Raw genomic sequence first — 17,455 nt, forward strand, 5'->3', positions numbered from 1 at the left:
TTGTCAGCATTGGGCCAAAAAATATATCAGAAGCTATTGGAAGTTTAATTCTTTATTCTTAGTATATTCTTGCATTCCTCAGGTACAGAGCTGTATTTTGAATACATTGGGCTTTGAGTATCTAGGTATCTGAATGTAAACGTGAAGGTGCAAACAAAGGGGAAAATTAAATGTTTGGGGTGACATAAGGTGAACCTAACATGAAGCAAAAGAAGACGCAAGACAAAACAAAAATGTCAACAGTGAGTTCTCCTAAACCACAAGATTTTCTCCCAAGTGAACCTGGGAGGACAGCAACTGCTGAAGGCATCCGAAGCTAGGCTGGACCTGTGCAAATCAATGCCAATATCAATTGAACCTGAATAAGCAGTCAAGATAGTTCTTTTCTGTGCACAGGGGCAATTTACAAAGAATTAATTGTCTGAATATTAGACCTCTGATGGCAAAACTGGAAGATATTTCTGGCAGGAACTGGAAGCTGTTATTGACCAATTAATGGCAGTTGATACTGAGACTGAGTGATGATTGCCACTAAAAACTGGGGCTCTGAGAAGGAGTGGGCACTCACTGAGTTAGCATATGACAGCACACTGGAGGGAGAGCTTGATGTGTTAGTGGGTAGGGTTGCCATTCACAAGAACCTCAACAGCATGGAAGAATGGGCTGAAAAAAGCCACAAAATTCAACAAATTAAAAGACAAAATTATGCACAAGAAGACTCCATGTAAAAGCACAGGTAGGGTGCAAGGGACTAAGGAGCAGCTTTGCCCAAAAAGACCCAGAGGGACCTGGTATACGGCAGGCTGAACATGAGTCAGCACTGTGACGGTGAAGACTACCATGGACTGGGCTGTATTAGCAAGAATATAGACAGCAAGTGTTTATTCCTTTCTACCTGGCTTTTTTTTGGGGGGAGGGGGGGATACTGTGTCCAGCTTTTGGCTTCCCAATGCAAGAAGGACATCAATAAGCAGAAGTGAGTGTGTGGAGGACCACTGTGATGGTTGGGGAGCACACGATGAGTGGTGGGACACTGAGGGGCCTTGGCTTGGTCAGGCTGGAAAAAAGAATGCAAAAAGAGGAGTTTAACTGCTTTCCTTTACTTTGTAAAGGGGGCTTGTAGGAAAAGAGAGGTGGATACTTTCCAAAGGTGCAAGGACAAGAGGTGGTGGTCACAAACTGCCGTAAGGGAAACTTCACTTGGATATAGAGAAAAAAATTCTTCCTGTGAGTGTGATTCAGTACTACACAAGGTTGTCTCAGGATGCCATTGAACAGCTTGGAGACTTGCAGCACCTGGTGGGAGAAGACACTGAGCCACCTCACCTAATTTTGAAACGAGTCAAGAGAAGAAATTATAAATATGTTTGAAATACTGATAGTCTAAGGAAGATGGATAAGTAGCTTTTCTCCTCTTGGTCTCATAAAAACCCCAAAGACTGTCAATGAAATAAAAAGTGGCAAACTCAAGACTGATAAAAGCAGAGTTTTTCCTGCATTATGAATTATTAGCTAAAACACTGAAGTTACAGTTTTAAAGCATTGATACAGGTGTCTGCAGAGTTACAGGGAAAAGTAGAATAAGAAAGGTTTTATTAGTTACAGTGCCAGAAAAGGGAGATCAGAAGAGAGATAGAATTCTACATTTTCATTTAAAAGAAGTTCTAAATGTCTGCAACTCACATGAAGTCTATGTCAGGGTAACTTAGTCCTCAGTTCTCTGCTGCAGAATTTTTTTAGAAGTTACAGACAGGAATTTGTTTTAGAAAATCCAAAACAATCCCTTCCAAAGCAATACAAAAGTGCGCACAGGTTTTTATAAAACAGGACCGAGCTTTTCCTGCAGAAAGACATGATATTCAAATCTAGACCATATATTAAAACCCTAAAACTACTAATAAAAGACATCAAATAACAACCAAAGTTTTCTTTCCTTACAGCTAACAGCCATGTTCAGAAACTTTCCTTTTTCCATTAAATAATTGATTAATCTGAAAGGACTGAAATCCTTCTGTTTCTTTAAAAGCCACGCTGAGATCATAAACCGTTGCTAGGGAATATGAACAGAGGTGTTGCTGAATTACATGAAAATGTCACGTACTACTTGCAAACATGGCCAGCAGTGACGCCTGAGTCTACGTCAGCACAAGCTTTGCCTTTCCCAAAATGAACCGAGTACCTTCTCCTCTGAGAAATGCTTTTGCTGACTCCACCCGAGCCCTGAGGCTCAGGAGTGCTTCCTAGTCCTGGATGGGGTTTCCTGGCCCCACCACATGTGGCTAAGATCTGAGTCCTTGAAGGTCCCCAGGTTTCTTGAGCTTGAGTTTTCATTAGGTGGAGGCCAGGTGTGGGGACAAGGAAGGACAGGAGCATGATCCTGCAGGTGCCCCAGTCTGCAGGGCTCCCCAAGACCACCACCCAAGGGTGTGTCCCCTGGACCACGTTTGCCTAGAAGGTAAGAGAAGCCACTATGAGGTATTCCTTCCTCCAATATAAAAATAGTGCAATTACTCAGTTTAGCAAAGAATTTCAGCACAACAAATTTATGTATGCACATACATCTGAAGAGAGCATAAACTATTTAAATCTAGACTAGGGCCATTTGGACAATTGATGCATCATTGCATACATGGACTTTTCTTCAAAGTGCAAAGCTTTCATACACCGCAAAGAACTGTATGAAAGAAGTAGCAAACCAGAAACCATTAACAAGTAATTTGATTTAAAATTACAGGCTATTAAAAGCTTACAGATCAAAGTGTTAGATTCCAGGTATATCTGAACAAGAAGGCAGAGAGGTTTTTTTCTACCTATTTGATACTGCTACAAAAGGCAAACTAAAAAAAATGAAGTTGGGTAGGCATTAGACCTGTAGCACTGATGTTCATAACCAGTCTGATGATGAAAGACCACAAAATGTTATTGAATTTCATGCATGATGCTTTCAAAAATTCTTTCATTATCTGTTTATTGGCCTCAGTTAAAGGTCTCTGCAGAACTCTGCACACTTCTACTGCAGGTTCTATTAAAAATTACAAGGAAATTATAAGAAGCAGTAAATATTCAAGTTGATATAAAAACTATGAGATTTAAAACTCACTAAAATACTGCAATAAACTGCTTTCAGGATTTCTCCTGCTTCTTGTTTCAACAGCTCTCTGAACTGATGTCTGAAATAGTTAAATTAAAATTTATAGAATTCAAAATGCCTCAAGACTCACATTTTTGCTCTGATTCTTGGACATACTGCACCAGTTTAATTAGCTATCTAACAGCAATTTTCACAGGAAATTGGAAATAAGAAGGGGAGCACTTCACAAGAAACAGGCAAGAAGTTTGCATGTGCACTTATGAAGTATTGTAAACATGTCTGGAATAACTTACGTGCTCTCCCATCTGCTCTACAAATGATGTCTGTTCATACCACAGCCTTGAAACCACTTCCTTTAAATTGCCACATACTTCACTTCACCTGAATGAATACTTCTTTTCATAACTGGTAACTCACTCATTTCCCATACATATTGTTTTTAAAATGTCCGTTTCAGGGAAACATATCATTATGTCAAGCCAAACAACATCTCTCAGAATTTTCTATTAATGAATGACTCTATAGTAACAATGTTAGTCCTACTGAAAGATAACACAATACATTAGTTAACATTATAGCAATTTCTTCAGCTTTTGTGCTTAATAATTGTGCAGAATTCCTTCACTTCTAATTTCTTTTGCCCACCAACACCATAAGCTATCTAGTCCACACTCGTTTGACTTCTGATATGTCCTCACTTGACCTATATCAATATGCTTTTGTCATTCAGTTTTGATTCTCATTGACTTAGGAGACTTCTGATAAACTTCAAGATGCCAAAGTTTCCCAGTTTTTACTGAAGATGTTCTTATTTTTACAGTCCCTGTCCTTGTGGAGAGCATTCCCTGGAGAGAGATGTTTCGGGCAATTGGAAGACTCAACATTAGGACATGCAAATGTTTAAATTATGGCTTGCAGATCAATGACAAGAAATAGGACATCTATTTCTGGTAACATTGTAGATTTATAGTTATGAGTCAAGGCTAATGCAAGGTGAACTCCTCCCTTTATGATCACTGCCACAAATGCATTAGCTCATCCGTGAATTTAAAAATCGACCTCCAGACAGTTAGTTGGCAATTTGGCACCTTGCTTTGATTGTATACAATTTAACAAAAGAACATCCAGCACTAATTCAACAGTAATATTGCTTCTGCCTTTCAGGAATGATTTATTCATTTGGATATGATGTCCAAATTGTGTTTTCTTAAAGAACGATGTTTACTTTGTTTGCGGTTTATTGTATTACTTCTCAAGGACATGGCAAAAGTAAAATTGTTGCTACTGATTATTAGGTTGAATGTCCTGAATGATGGTTCTCTGTAAAGAAAATCCAGGGGGTGGACGGGTGGGTGGGAGGGTAATTATTGCACCATGCTTTCTGACACTTCACAGACTGTCTCATCTGGAAGCTACTGTTCCAACTGTCATCTGTATAAAACAGACAGGGGTCTTGAACACCAGCACTGCAGACCCCGAAGGATCCACTAGACCTTTGTGCCGCCTCATTCTTGCAAGTGTAGCGTGAGCATCTCAGCACTTCTCAGGGATTACCAGGCAAGGGGCTTTGCCTTGCCTATGTTGAGCTCCCTTTTAGTGCTATAACTACAGTCTTGTGCTGTTGTAGTGTTACAGCTGTTGTTTTCCAGTAAAACAGGCTTGGGCTTGTTTAACCCCTTTGGTAAGCTACACTGATGGACAGAAATATATTGTACTGTGTTTCTGTACAGATCCCATCCTTACCCTTGTCCTGGAGGAAAAGGCTTTGCCTGCAATGGTGATGTATAGTATGGCTTACTATTACGTACAAGGTACTATTATGTACAATGTTGGTTTTGTTTGTTTTGGTTTTTTTTTTTTTTTTTTGTCAGGGCATAGCTAAGAATTTAGATAGTGGATTGTTGCGCTTATATTTTCACATTAACAATATGCTTTTTTTATTTTTAAATCATACAGTATAAGTGTTTATGCGTTGGAGACTCCCTACATTATTGACATTTCCTTAGTTATTACCCCTCTTCTTGGCTTACTTTTTCTAGCTGGGATTTTCACTGGGTTTAGCCACTTCCTGGCTAAATCCTGTGGAAATTCATGCCTATCTATTTATTGCCCCTAGGACTGTCTTGGATGTGGGCATCCAAGTATAAGCTAACATACGTTCCCGTCATGCTTTGTAGCCATAGTCCTGCTGGATACATGGTGGAGAGCATTTCAAAAGGATATTCTCTGAACAAGATGGTTACCTGCCCTACTGAGGAGGTCATGCAGCTGTAGGTCTAAGCTGTAAATATCTCTGTATCTGTGTGTCCTGGTTCCAGCTGGGCTAGGGTTCAGTGGGGTTAAACCATGACACTGTGGATCTTGCACCTACTCAGTGAGCGCTCAGCTCTCCTGTCATTGTGTGTTGGGTCTGCATAGCCGTCTGGACCTGAAACAAACAGCTTTGATATCTTCTTGGGCTTAGTTCTCTCCCTTTGTTTCCAGATCAGGCAGATAAGTGGTCCTATCAGCGGGGGAAAATCCAGCCAACAAACCAACCAACCAAAAAGTTTAGCATTGCTATCTGACTCCAGCAAATCAGCTGTCAGTGATGGATAATATAAGGTGGTCAATCAGGCATGTTGTCATTTTACCACAGGCAGCGTTAGGGTTTCCAGAATAACAGCAAACAGTGCTCCAGCATTCTGCTGGGGCTATCACTGTGACATTTGATTTGAGAGCCCAAGCTATAGATATGTCAGCTAGACATATTTACCCTCATTAATTAAGCCTTGATCCATCAAAGAAGGGAGTTAACAGACTTCAATGTAATATGGATCTGTTTTACCATCTCATGATGCAATCTTTGCCGTGTGAGCGACCTGAGGCTTTCCTTCTACCGACTTCCACAGACAGCCAGTGGGGTGCCTGCCCACCAGTCTTTCATTTGGCCTCATCAAGCATTTGGTGGGGGGGGGGTAGCTGGCGAGACAGTTTAGCTACCAACGCAGCTGTATTTAACAGTTTAATTTAACAGTTGCAATTTAATTTAACAGTTGCAGAGTGGTGTTGGATGGAGTTTAGCTGGAAGAGTAACAAGATATTACTGCTTACACACCTCTTTGAATGTCAGTCTGTTCAATGATGCTCTCATTACAGGTAAAGCTAAACACTTCAAGAGTTTTAGTCTGGAGTAGACTGATATTTCTACTGATTTCCTAACGCTGGTGCAGGTAACTAACAAGATGACATCTGAAAGGAGGCTGCACCCCGGATAACAAGGCAGTTTCTGTCCTGGACTTGCACTGTTGCTGTACACATTCTCACATTCTCTTTCTCCGATGGCTGCATTTGAATAGAGAAAACCCATAACATTTTCACCCAGGAGCACTCTTGTTTCCATGGTGCATTGACTAGCTCCTTTCCCACCAATGTTGCTTATATGTGGCAAGGTGGATGAGAGTCACATAAGGACAGTGATAATGTTTCATTTGAATCCGCTGAAAGACAGGTTCAAATCACAGGTGATTATGCCAGCAAATTTCATTATATTAAAATTTTCAGAGAAGGACCACTGTCTTTTTGAGAGAGGGAGAGGGAGAAAGGGAGGGAGAGAGGATTAGTGCAGGTTTCTTTCTTTCCCTGTCTTTCTCGCTCCTTTTCTCCCTAATTTTCATTCTTTTCCTTTGGCTGAAAATTTGTGGGGGATTTCCATCTTGAAGAAACCTTCTCTTTCCCCTTTCTGCTCTCTGCCATTTCTCAGGATAGTCTCTTTTATTCTGTAGCCTTCTATGTCTGTAATCTTCCAGTATCCAAAGCCTCCTCCTCCCCATAATGTGCATAATAAATCTGCACTGCTCAAAACTTGTCTGGGGATATGTGAAACAGCTGTCAGACAGGAGCAAGGAACGACTGTGGCTCACCTCAAACCTGCTTTATTACCTTAGCTAGGAATCTTATATACTACTTACATTTCCTCCTCCATAAAAATTCTTCTAAGTCATTGTACAACAGAAGATGGGGAGCTCAGATGCAAAAGCTTTGCAACAGAAGTGCATTTGTGACAGCCTGCCTTTGCCTTACAGTTCCACCAGCAAAAAAAAGTAGAAAGGGGGCCAACCATATCAGACATTCTTCAAATATTATGGAATTAATATCTTGATTGCCTCTACCACAGTTTTAAAGCTAAGACCAGTGTGAAAGGAAAATCCTACTACAATTATTTCCATCTTTACTTTTGCTGTAGATGTCTTTTTATTCCTGCAGACTGGTCAGCTTTAAATTAGCAATGCCCCTTCTGCGGCCACAGCCCTTGTGCCAGGCACAAAGATGGTGTCTCCATCCTGTCTACCTCCTAAGGCAGAACTTTGTCCTGGGTCCCTTCGGGCTTTCTCTTGAACCGGTTTTGAGACTTCTGTATGAAATTGCATCGAGCTTCTAACCTGCCTTTAGCAACCACAGTAACTGCTCTGAAGGCCTTTTGGTCCCAAAAGCTCATCTCAAAGAGTGGGAGGAATGAGAACAGTGCACACAACTCTTTCTTGGAGAAAGGGAAGGTTTGAGACTGCAGTCCCAGGCTTGATTTAGGACTTTGCAATTGCAAGTATGTGTTCCTCAGATTTGTTATTGATTTTGTGCCCTGATGCCCAAATGAATTAAAATTTCCCTTTTCCAAAACCTGTTAGAGAGGACCTTTAGCTGATTTCAGGAATAGTGCCCTAAATTGTGCTCTGAATACCCTCATGGTAACGGTATACTAGGGATAATTCCACCTCTGAGGCACTTACTATGTGCCAATGATAATCTGGATTGCCTAGAATACAGCTTCTGTTTTAAAAGCTAACTTTTAACAGAAAGCATTTATTCTGTGCAAATTCAGTTCAGTTTTGTCTACTGGACATGGATGTTAAATGTCCAGCCTCTATAATCAACCATTTATTGGAATTGCAATCGAGTTATTTTAACCTAAAAGGGATTTAGTAGACTATAAAAATTACTTTTCTAAAGCAGGGCCAAAGATGACACTGTCTCATACTCAGGTAAAATTCCTGCTGACATGGAGTTTTACCTCTGTAAGGACTACAGTGTATGCTCAGGCTCTGGCAAAATGGCATTATTAGCAGGCTGCCGGTTTAAAAAGGAGATCTGTCTGAATGGGATTAAAGATCAAGTCCCCAAGCCCCTGCCTCATGTGGGATGCAACAAGGCTGTACTGGATGACACTCTTCTCACAATGTTTTAGTTTTTTGTAAAGTAACTCATCAAATAGTAGTTTGCTACTAAATCATTTCACTGGGGACTGCACTGATTTATAAACTGTAGTGGCTGCATTTTTGGATTTGTCCAGCTGCTGCCACGTATTATATTTGAAAAGCCTCCGGCACAAATGACAACAGTGAGTTTTTCTTCCTAAGAGCATTAGATAGCAAATCTAAAGTGTGTGTTTTAAGGAAAACGTGCTAAACAATCTTTTCACCCTCTCATTTATTCAAGGCTAAATCTTCTTTCGCATTCTGTCATTGCCTTACTGAACATCACAGCCACATCTGAAGATCTTGGTGGTCTTCTCAAGCATAATACATTTGCTAATCTCACCACTATTTGTAAGTAGTGTTTATTGTAAAAAGCTGCATTGGAGTAACAGTAGAAGTTGAATCTGTTTCATGGATCACAAGGCTGTAATACAGAAAGGGTTAGAACTACCCTTTTTATGACTCACCTCACTGCTGCTTGGACCAAGCAAGCAGTACTTGCTGTACAACGAGGATAGGAACACTGAGTGATCGAACCACTTCTCAGCTAAGATGGAGAATCGCTGTGTCTTCATTTTAGCAGGTAAATTCACCATCCTCCCATAGCTTCATTTTCTTGCCTGCTGTCTGTAGGTGTGCTTATAACTCCTGTGTGGACAAAACTGTTCAGAAAATATACCTAGATACTATTGCCCTTCAGTTCTAACAGGCTGCACTGCTGTATAATCAAATGTCTGTCTAATCAACCAAAACTAATTAAATAGCAGCTTTTAAAATCATATTGATTCAGCTTTACAGTTCCCTCACTTTTGTAACAAGATAATGCTAAGCTTAACTTTTTATATAACTACAGAAAAAAAGTGCTTCCAAAATCTATAATTAAGTCAAAATAAGAGAATCCAGCTAAGCCTTTTTTTTAGCTTTCAGAAGGCCAGAGGTGCAAGTATAGATGGAGAAGAGCATTTTCTTCTCCCTTGGGAAACTTCATACCAAGAGTTCACCTCCACAGTTTGAAATAAAGTTTCATCGTAAAATGTGATTAGGTGGAGTATGAAGTTGGCACAATGTTTGGGAAATTTTTAAGCCTGTTTTTTCTAGAATCCAAATCTAACTTCACCTTGATTACAACCAATGTTTTGTGGGAAGTAACTAGTGAGGGATACTGCTGGCTAACAGAGGGAACAGGACCTGGTCCAGCAAGGTTTCACTTTAGACCCTGACATTACAACAAACCCAGGACACCCTCTGGCCACAATACAGATTTGCTGGTTTGACAGATCAGCCCTGCAAGAGGGCTTATCGGCAGAAGAGTGCTTAAAGCTTCTACAGAAATGTGTGGTATTACCTTAAAGCCAGTGTCAATAGATAGGGGCAGGCTGTGAAACTTATGCGCAGAGGGCCAGGTACTTGCTAGCTTGTGCAAGCAGGGAAACTGATGATGGTGGTATAATGAGGAATGTAACTTGCGTAGGGTGCCAGCAGAGCAGCAGCAGACACAGGATGGCTTAACAGATCGATTCTCCCCCCATCTAACAAAGTTTGGCTTCATTCTGTGTGAAAGCAGCTCTGTGATTCTTGCCTCCAATTGACTTCATGACTTTGTTTCCAAAGAGGGTACTTTTTCAAATAGCAAAAAACGGAGAGAAACTCAAAGTGCAAATCTCCACAACTTGCAGTTTAAGAAATAAAAATAGCACATAGATATACAATATGTATCGAATAATATGCAATATAACATGATATATAGCATAAAATATATACCGTACATTGTGTGTTCTGCTATATGATATATGATTGTATAATTTATCACATGCCATACCTCTTATATGGTATTTAATATGTTAATAAAAGATATTGTATTTTATATATTACATTTCTACATGATGGCAGGAATCATTCAGCACATTTTAGGAGCTGACTCAACCAGGAAAGAACAAGCTAAAATTCAGCCCAATGTGCAAACAAGAGGAGCTGAAATGTTTTTCTCTAATATTTCTTTTAAGTGAGAAGTGCAAGGAAGAGCTGATTTTGTTCTCAAAGAAAACCTTGTAGAAAGGATTAGTAATCTTGAAGAAACAAGTGAACAAAACCCCCCTCATAACAACAGGGGATTCGTAGAAAATACAACGTAGAGACCATGTCCAGGGTGCTGAAAAGAGGTAGGAAACTTACCAGACCCTCTGAGTTATTGTGATATAGATAGATAGATAGATAGATAGATAGATAGATAGATAGATATAACCTTGTGCTGCTTGGGGTGCAGAATGTCAAACCTCTTCTGCAGTTAGGTACATAATGCCTTTCCTTATAAAGTACAAGAGTGGTCAGACCTTTGTTTCAAAGCCCTGGCAATGCTGCAGAATGTTAGTATCTCCTTCCTACCTTTTTAGAGGTAAGATTTCATTTTTACCAATTCCTTTTAAAATCAACATTTACTGGATTTTGGAGAGCTCAGTCTAAATTCAATCTGCTCTTAAAGGAAGATGGGTGTTTCAGGGAGTGCACCAGCTTCTATCTACTAGTGCTGTGTAAGCTAGAGGGACTATTCTTTTTTATTTTTGAAGACTCTGATTTATGCCACATACTTACACACTCATTAGAGTGAAGCCCAGGACACAAGTCCTCCCCCATACTGGGTTGCTTTAACAATTAACTTGTAGAGGCATCCACCCGTTCTCACTTTAGCATGTCAGTGATTGATTCATTTTGTAAGGTAGTGGAGGGGCTACCAGGTGCAGGATGGACACCCACGGCCCCTCACACACAACTGGGTGCCCCCAGCTGGCAGAGCCCCATCTCTCTCCAGGGTCCACCCCAACAGCCATTCCCCAAGCCCCTTGCCTCCTCACCAGCCTGTAGTCACCCGTGGCTGCATCCCTGCTCACGCACCCACAGCTCGCACAGCCCCATCTCTCTGGTGCTGGCCCTGTGGTCCCAGCCCCATGGCAGGGTGGGTGCTCAGCCCTCCTTCACATGGGTGCAGGGTGTGGGGAGCCCTTGCCCAGGGAAACCATCTGAAAAAGAGTTAAATGAGGAGACAGGAGAGGCTGTGCTGGCCAGCACAGACATGGCCAGACAATGGACAGACTAGCATTTGCTTACACACCACCAGCCCCTTTTATCCCATTTTCCTTCTGTTTCCCCATGCTTGTTCCTCTCCAATACCCCTTGACCCCTCCTTTTCACCACCTTTGTTGCCTCCTCTAAACATCTCATCCAAAATACTGTTCCCCAATACAGAGTCTTGTGCTTGCAGGCATTCACCTCCCTGTGAGGTAACACATCTGTCAAGTGACCAGGGCAGAGCCTCTCTCATGGGCTCATCTTGATGGATGTCATCAGTCCATGGGATGGCTGCTCCCAGTGATACCCAGGAGGGGCCAGGGCAGGGGACACCACTGGCCCCCCTGGGCTTAATGAGGCTCACACCCACACCTTTGGGTCACCCTGCTCCTTTCACAAGTCTTTTTTTTTTATCACACAACCTAACAAACTTTTGGGTAGACCCGGTAGATGGTGAAAGCATGCCATGGCCATGTTTATTTTGGAGGTCCTCAAGGAGCTTTACGCCTCATTAGTCTGCTCGCTGGAAGCAGGCAAGCAGGAACCTGGAGACTGAGACCCCTTTGAGAAATGGGGAACATTTTGTGCATGCCAGTTGTGTGTAGATGTCTGAGTCAGACCCTAGAAAGCGGTTAGCCTGCTGTGGTTTCCCTGGAGGGTCTAGACCACTTTGAGATCCCTCTGGGGGCAGGAATGGGGCAAGTTCCACCACAGCCACTAGGCTGTGTGATAACAGAGTGAATTGCCAGAGGGAGAAAACAAGGCTCCAGAAGGCGGCAGTAAACGCACTAAACCAGCCCATGTTATTTTGTATAACTGAGAGAAACAAAAAGGTCCTTAGGCACTGTGAAAGCTGGCTATCAGGAGTCAGGTTTTGATAACCTTTCAGTATTGATTAATCTGTTACTGTGTTCATCTGAAAGAAAGCCCACGGCTTGTTTAGGAAATGGCAGCATTGCAGCCTAGTAGTGTCCAAAATACCATATCACTATCAAGGCTAATTTAACACTGATGAGATCAATAGGGTTCCTAGAGCTAGGAGTAGATGAGAAACGTGGCTCATTACATGCTGCTCTAGTTCTCCATGGGAAAGAGGGAAAACATGCAGTAGGGTAAGAGAAAAGGGACTTAGAAACTGTGGAGCCCTGAAAATCAGGTAGGTACTTTTGGCTTGCTCCAGTGAGTCACCTAAAGCAACAACTCTCTTAAAGAGTGACAGAAAACTGGGAGAGGTTCCTTTCTATATCTGACTGAGTTGCACTCCTTGACTGGAAGATCTTTTTTTGGCTGTTATTGTCAGTGTTGGATCGCTTTCCCTTGTCTCTTTCCCTCTCTATTTATTTAAGCTGCCAAACATACAAAAGCCAAGTTTTCTCTACAAAGGCAAGTCTCTGTGCAATCCTATAATCTTTGGTGGTACCCACATAAGCATCACTTTTATACAGAATTGCTTCTGGATATTGTCCGGTAGATATTGCCTCCTGGCATGAAGCTTTAGAGTTAGACACAAAAAGGCACCTTGAAAGAGGGGTGTGATGATGCTCACAAACTGCAGTGCAGCCCAGCCCCCTGTGTTGCATGCCACACATGCCTGTGGCATGCAAGGGGAGACATGGAGATACCAGAAAAAAATCCAGGCAGCAAGGCCTGCAGTCAGCATGATCAGTGGGAAGTAGCCAGTAGGAAACACTAAGGGAAAAGAAGAAATCCTGGTTGTCTCTGGGAGTTAGGTAGCTTTGCCAGCCCTGGATGGAAAGCACAGACCCCCAAATGCAGTAGCTGCATTCTTTTGTTGAAAGTATCAAATGAGGTGATGGGAGAGTGTGTGGCTGATACCCTCAGTTTTTCACAGTTTAAAAAGTGAGAACCTCTTTTCATATGTGATCTTAATAGCTGAACTAGCAATCTATATAGCAGACTAATAAAGTGCTCAGCAAGAAATTGGGAGCAATCAGTTCCCTTCCCTCCCTGCCTGAAAGACTTCAGCTTCATGCCCCAGCAGCATGGCCAACCAACAGTGACAGCATCACATTCCTCTGTGTCCTTTCTGCCTCCAGTCTTGAAAATTTTCTTGCAAGTGACACCACTATGGTGCTGCCAGAGAAATGGGGAATGGCATTTCTTTCTGTCTCCACCTCTGGAACCAACCAAGAATAATACACGTGGTCCTTACCTCTTCTTGCAATATCACTAGGCTCTGTGATGTTTTGAAGGCTAAAGTTTGGTTGAATTCCGGTACCTTGTAAGTTAGACAAGTAAAGACGATCAGAAGAACAGCTTAGGTCTTCTGGTCTCTACCAGAGGATGCTAGCACTTCCTGAACAGGTCCAGGGGTACGATAAGTTGACTGCAAAGTGCTGAAAAGATTCACACAACCAGAATATTCCCTTCAGGGTTGCAGGCTCATACCCAGCCTGTCATCGCAGTGATAAAGAGGGAACTTCAGATGGCCACTGAGTGATTTATTTAGGAAGTGTTTATTTATACATTTCTATCTGGCACATACATCATCGACAGTCATATTTCATGGTGATGGGAAAGACACTGTGTAATTATCTCAACCAGGCAGTCATTTCCTCCTTTTAGAGAAAAGATGAAGAGTTCTGAAGTCAAAAGCATGGCAGGCCTTCTTCCCAGAAGCACTACTCCTTTCAATAGTAAAAATTTATGTAGTTAATGAAAATCTTCATGTCGAGAAAGCTAGCTGAAAAATGTGTTTGGACTGCAATATTTTTTGCCAAACACAAACAATTGTCAAACACTCCAGCATGAGATGGTGGCAGTTCCAGGCAATATAAGGTGATATTTTTGTACCTTTTTAGAGATGCCTAGTTTTTTATCCATCCCATTTAACTTCTCAGCAATGTCACACACTGACCCAGAGACTGGACTTGGTGACCTCAGGATCCTTTCTAGCAAGTTAGATCTAGCAGGCTGGGGATAGGAACAGCACCAGGGCTCTGCCTCCCTCATTAACTCTTGTCTCCCTACTCCTGCCAAAAGCTTTGGAGCTGTACTGGAAGTTGTGGTCGTTCTTCCCATAGGTACCTCATGTCAAAGCATCCCCACAGTCTCTGAAACTCTGGGGCAGAGCCCCACTCCAGCATCAGGGAAGTTGCCCTCAGACTGGCCAGCTGCTGTGTGCCAGACCCTGCCCCACCAGCTGTCAGTCCACGGGGTCCTTCCCCTCATGGGACCCCTGGCTGAAAAGGGGCTCAGGCTTCCCATTCCCATCATCTTGATTATGTCATTTCTTTTTGAGTCTTTCCTCCTAACAGCAGCTCCTTTTCAGGTCATAAGCATATGCATAGTTTAGAAGAGTAGGGTCCTAGAGACTCCCGGGGCTTTCTGAACACTGCAGCCATGGCACAGTATCCTGAAAGAGAAAAAATGCCCTGAAAAAATTAACATCAAATTGAATTCAGGGATTTATGCAGGAGTACAAGGCCTTGTCCTCAATATGTTCCATGGAAGCTAACTTTCAATCAAGTAACACAGGCAAAGTTCAAGCCGAAGAAAATGAGCTCAAATAAAAAATGAACAGAGCTCAGCTAAAACTAGAATCAATAGAGTAGCAAACTTAATGACCTGTTCATCTTAGTATCATGTAATTGAGCCCAAATGATATTTAAGCAGAAAAAAACTGGCCTTACCGTTTGCTAATAATTATTCACGTTCCAGTAATGAGGCTACGGGAGTGTTCCTTTAAATGCATGTCGTGTGTGAGCATTAGTCCCCTACTCCAAGTAAGGGTAGCTGATGAACTCCAGCCATGAGAAAAGAATAAAATACAAATTAAATATTTAATGGCTTTAGCAAATGCAGTGGAAGTAGATACATAAATTACAGGGGAAAAAAAAGAATCCCCAAAGTAAGAAGAACTTAATTCAACAGCAGCCTGGTTTAAGAGTTTCCAGTCTCTTTTATTTTGGAGAGTTTCACAACAATGACATATCCAGTGCAGTAGCTTGTAAGCCCACATTTTTCAGTCAGTTTTCATGAAGCAAAAGTGTAAGTAACATTAAATGAAGGTGCATTGCACTTACACAGTACAGTTTGCATGCTTTTGGTCTGCAAGTAATTTCATATACAGGTTTTAAGACTCACGATAGCTTTACAGTAATTAGCCAGTAATACACAAAATTAAGAAGCATTGTATCCAGCCACAGAAGGGTATTTCCTTGTTTAATTAACAGTGATGTTCAACTAAACTAACCAAATAATAATGCATGAAATACATAGGACTGATTAGGGAAAGAAAACAATGTTTTAATTTTTGAAGAAAACCTACACATCTGTCTGAGATGATCCTTTTCCTGATGACATCCTGCTTCTTTCTGTCTTTGGAAGCTAGGAGGATAATGCTGAATCATGGTGCAAATGAAAGAATTACTTAAATTTTAGTAGATTAGTGTTCTGCTCCACCTTTTTTTTTTTTTTTTTTTGAGTGATAAACATGTTTCTGTGTGTAGCTAGGACCAAAATTATGCTCTCTGAGGTTAGCAAGCCTTTGGATTGATTCCAAGGGGGTTTCTGCCAGGGATTAATTTTGCAATTCCATTGCATCACTGGCTGAGCTTTCCCCATTTGGAAGAGTAACTGAAGTGTCAGTACATAGTCTCAAAACTAACCAAGATACAGTTCCACGGCTGAAAGGCACTGTTCCCTAACCGAGATGTAGCAACTGACCGTGTTGGCTTTCAAAGCCCATTCAAACATAAAGTGGAATTGATTATTTAAATCAACAGGAGCGTTAGTGGAACTGTTAGTGGAATATCAGGTTTCAGCCATCTGTGACATGCAACATTTTGCATTTTGAATCACATTAAAATTATGTGGTAAGGGAAATAAATGTTGTAACACTAGATAGTCAACAGCAAACCATTTTACTTCACAGTGCTACAGCTGAGGAAGATAGTTGGTTTCCACACCCCAGATGAAGTAAAACAAACTTCTTGTAAGGAAAGCAACTTTTTCAGAAGTACTAATCCAATTGCTTGCACTTATGCAAAGATACCCATACCAGGGCATCAATATTTTCAATACACTGTGGACCTGAACAATCAATCATTCTATCTGCAGCACAGTTTCTCTCTTTTAATCAGTCTTTCAAGGTATCCTTTCTCTGTTTGTTGTATAGATTAAAAATAATTAAAAGATAATGCTGCAGAAATGAGATGACTGTAATTGCTTAAAACTTATTCCATTAATATCTGTATTCCTTTTCTTCAGCTGGTCTTCATGAAATGCAATATATGGAGGGCTGATTTGAAGGGCATGCAGTCATTAAGCAGAACTAGTCTAATCAAATCAATTTTCTATTACACTTGCCTTTCAGTATGCTGGAATTTTTTACAATGTACGTTTCAAAAGTCTTCATATTTCTGTAAATATTTTGACTTGAGTCATGAGGATAAGTCATCGTTACTTATCATTTGAACAATTCTTCATTTAGAAGAACTTTGTTTATCTCTGCTTCATTTTATTATCCTGCATTTTCAATTTTATATAGTATGGACAACATCCAACAAGAGTTTTTCCAGCAGAGCTCTCAAATACAATCCTGCCTCTGTTATGAAACACTTCTGTGGTAAGCTTATTAGTTGAAAAAAGTAATAATAGAGAAGTACTGAAGAACTTTCATGTCCAAAACCTGGGGGGAAGAAGCTGCCAGCAAAAAAGGCTGCTTTGACTTTAGTCTGAGTGACAAGGTAGAAATGACTGAGGAACTATACCTGGCATATAATGTGGCTAAGTGAGACTGTGAAGTGCTGGAGGTCACTATTCCCAGGAAAGAAAGGTATAAGGGTCAGCAGAAAAAGGTTAGAGAAATTCACACCTTTTCTGAAGATAATGCAGAGAATTGCCTGACAGATTGGGTACTTGGAAAGATCATCTGAGCTGCTTGGGAGTTCAGGTCCAGTTCTCAGAGAACATAGACATCATAATATGGCAGAGCAAGAAATCTGAATTTTACATTGGAGGCTTGTAGCCTACACTGTGACAAATTATATGTGTTGGATAAATTATTATTATTATTATTATTATTTAATTTGTTTGAGTTGGTAGT

The sequence above is a fragment of the Falco rusticolus genome, chromosome 2 (genome assembly GCF_015220075.1).
Source record: "Falco rusticolus isolate bFalRus1 chromosome 2, bFalRus1.pri, whole genome shotgun sequence".
NCBI classification, from domain to species: domain Eukaryota; kingdom Metazoa; phylum Chordata; class Aves; order Falconiformes; family Falconidae; genus Falco; species Falco rusticolus.